The sequence below is a fragment of the Octopus bimaculoides genome, chromosome 13 (genome assembly GCF_001194135.2).
Source record: "Octopus bimaculoides isolate UCB-OBI-ISO-001 chromosome 13, ASM119413v2, whole genome shotgun sequence".
In the NCBI taxonomy this organism is placed as follows: domain Eukaryota; kingdom Metazoa; phylum Mollusca; class Cephalopoda; order Octopoda; family Octopodidae; genus Octopus; species Octopus bimaculoides.
Genome location: NC_068993.1, coordinates 54,925,453 through 54,929,183, shown reverse-complemented (window position 1 = coordinate 54,929,183; position 3,731 = coordinate 54,925,453).

Below are 3,731 nucleotides of genomic sequence, written 5' to 3'. Positions count from 1 at the left end.
TGAGCGTGGCCGTTGCCAGTACCGCCTGACTGGCCTTCGTAGGATTTTCGAGCGAGATCGTTGCCAGTGCCCCTGGACTGGCTTGTGCAGGTGGCACATAAAAGACACCATTTCGAGCGTGGCCGTTGCCAGTATCGCCTGACTGGCCTCGTGCGGGTGATACGTAAAAGCACCCACTACACTCTCGGAGTGGTTGGCGTTAGGAAGGGCATCCAGCTGTAGAAACTCTGCCAAATTTAGATTGGAGCCTGGTGTTGCCATCCGGTTTCACCAATCCTCAGTCAAATCGTCCAACCCATACTAGCATGGAAAGCGGACGTTAAACGATGATGATGATGATGATGATGATATTAAATGTGTGTGACAGGAATTTGGGGAATTATCGTTAATGGTAATTGATTTAATTACTCTTGGGTATGAGTATAAAAACTATCTCTCTCTGCTAAGCCATATTGAGCCTGAGTGACAGAGTAGGTTCATCAAACCAGTGTGATCTCAAGTTCAAATTCATAGCCTTTACTTCAGACTGTGGTTAGTGGAGAGAACATGCAGAGGCCCTCGTACTGCAGTGGACGGAACATAGGTGATCCAATCCAATCCAATTCAATGAACTGATACAAAGTATATTTCTAATGCTTATTTTATTGACCCATAGAACGATGAAAAGTAGAGTTGATTATCACAGGATTTCAACTCAGAACTGAAATATGAAACTAATAAGAACAAATTACATGGTCATGTCCAATTATTGTTTGCACTATCAATGCCATGTTTGTTTTGTAATAATTATTTCTTATTTAGGTATAAGGCCAACAATTTTGTGGATAAAGAGTAATATGATCCCATCAGCCTCAGTTTGACCTGACTGAGAGGTTATTTTATTAACCATGGAGTGATAAAAGATAAAGTTAACTTCGTCAGAATTTGAACTCAGGATGTGCAGAGTTGGAAGAAATACAGGAAGGCTTCCCCCCCCCCCCATAACCATAATAATTCTGTCAATCCACTTCCTTTTTTGTAATTCTTTTGCCTGTGGCCATGCTGGAGCACCACCTTTAGTTGAACAAATTGACCCCAGGACTTATTCTTTGTAAGCCTAGTATTTATTCTATTGGAATCTGTTGCCGAACTGCTAGGTTATGGGGTCGCGAACACACCAACATCGGTTGTCAAGCAATGGTGGTGGGGACAAACACACACACACACACACACACACACACACACATATATATGCCATGCTTCTTTTAGTTTCCGCCTACCAAATCCACCCAGAAGGCTTTGATCAGCCTGAGGCTATTGTAGAAGACACTTGCTCAAGGTCTCAATCAGTGGGAGTGAACCCAGAACCATGTGTTTGGAAAGCAAGCTTCTTACCACACAGCCACACCAAGTTTTGTTCTAATACTTTTTTGAGCAACCACATACATGACTGAATTCAGTTGCAAAAGCGTAAGTCATATTATTTGTCTTTGCAAGACATAAAGAAAGAAAATACAGAAGACTGAAGAACGTTAGAGCACCATTTCTGATGTTTTGCCATTTCTGCCAATGCTATGTCGTGGCACTCCGTCAGTTACGACGACAAGGGTTCCAGCTGATCCGATCGACGGAGCAGCCTGCTCGTGAAATTAACGTGCAAGTGGCTGTGAGCACTCCACAGACACGTGTACCCTTAATGTAGTTCTCAGGAAGATTCAACGTGACATGGAGTGTGACAAGGCTGGCCCTTTGAAATACAGGTACAACAGAAACAGGAAGAGAGAGTGAGAGAAAGTTGTGATGAAAGAGTACAGCAGAGTTCGCAACTCCACTTCCCTGCTGGAGCCTCATGTAGCTTTAAGTGTTTTCACTCAATAAACACTCACAACACCCAGTCTGGGAATTGAAACCATGATCCTACGAGTCCGCTGCTCTAACCATTGGGCCATTGTGTCTCCACATTGTTATTATTAGGGATATAGAGAAAGCAGTACGGTAGCAGCATTGTTAGAGCATCTGAAAAATGCCCGTTGACATGTGTTCCTGTTCTTTATGCACTGAGTTCAAGTCTTGCCAGGGCCATCTTTGTCTTTCATCCTTCTGCGATCAATAATATCAAGTATCAATCAAGTTCTGGGACCAAATCCTCTTGTTTTCAATACTGCTAACCTTAAACCTAAATCAGAAATCAGTTAATAAAATAAAAGCAAAAAAGAAGAAAACTACGAAGATCTAATTCAGAGTGGTGAGATGTGTAGATTTATTTTTCAAATTCCGCCGAGGTTGACTTTGCCTTTCATCCTTTCGGGGTCGATAAATTAAGTACCAGTTGCGTGCTGGGGGCGATCTAATCGACTGGTCCCCTCACCAAAAATTTCGGTCCTTGTGCCTAGAATAAAAAAGAATATTTTGGTAATTTTGGTTAAACAAAATTCGAGAAAAATCACATCTAGCAACCAAACACGGCAGAATTTAACAAGTATATTCAAACTCTAGTGAAAAAGAAATCAAAGCCTAAGAAATATTTTAGAAATTAGATATATATGATGTGGAAAAAAGGCGAACTTATGACAAATTTCTCTGACTAATTATTGCAAAATCGTAAATAGAAAAGCAAGGGAGTGAATTCATGCAAAAACCATATATGTGAGTTCTCTCCCTTAACAAGAAAACTGAACAATATACACAGTTGATTTTCATGTAGTCATCAGGTAAGAATGGTTTAAAATCAGTAATTTTTAAGTGAGACAAAACCGTACATGGGAAGATCTTTACCTTCTAGCAAAACCGAAAGAAATAATTAGAAATTATATTGAAATAGAAGACAAATCAGAGAATAAATCAACGAGTTCGTGCAACTGATCGAAGAATTGATGAAATAACATATGAAAGAGAATTCGGTGAAAGTAATTAATTAAAACGAAGACATTTTGGAATTGTCTTTAAAACATTATTACTTATCGTATATTCTTACCCCGTAAACTGCAACATTAATTAATTGCCATTGAATTGGGTCCATAAGAGTTACCTGAAACAGTCTCCTGAAGAGCTACTCACTGTACAGATGATATACGGTCACCAGTTAGCCATCTCACGCTGACGGTCACCAGTTAGCCATCTCACGCTGACGGTCACCAGTTAGCCATCTCACGCTGACGGTCACCAGTTAGCCATCTCACGCTGACGCTTCAACATTTTCCGAAGAGGAATGGATCTGCTTCTACTCAGACTCTATTTATTTATTTATTGTCTTGCTTTGAGATGAGGCTGGCTTATTTCGGGAAACACCCCTTGTTGCTGTGTCTGAAGGATACGCTATGGCTATAGTTCAGCGTTGATAAACTGGATATTGAAATAATCACGAATACACATAAAGCATTAATTCTCGACTTTGGTCGAGAAATCTGAACCCACAAAATATATTTGACGTAGCGATGGCTACTTATAAGAACTGTGGTGTGTGCGTACGAGTAGATGTAATCGCCTTACCTCGGTTTTCCTTTCCTCGACTGCGAGTCTGTCTTGCGGTATCCAATCCTTGAAGCTTGCCCCGACCCAAAGTACACCAGGAATAGCAGCTGCTTCTCCCAAACCTAGACCGTCGCTTAACACGTCTTGCCCTGACCGCAACCCCGTTCGAAAAGGGCACGAATCCCGATCGAGGCTCCCTCTGCCCTTTACCCCCTTCCGGTCAGCCTCCCCAGACACTGACGTCATACCACACGCCACCCTGATCTTAAAGATCACGTTCA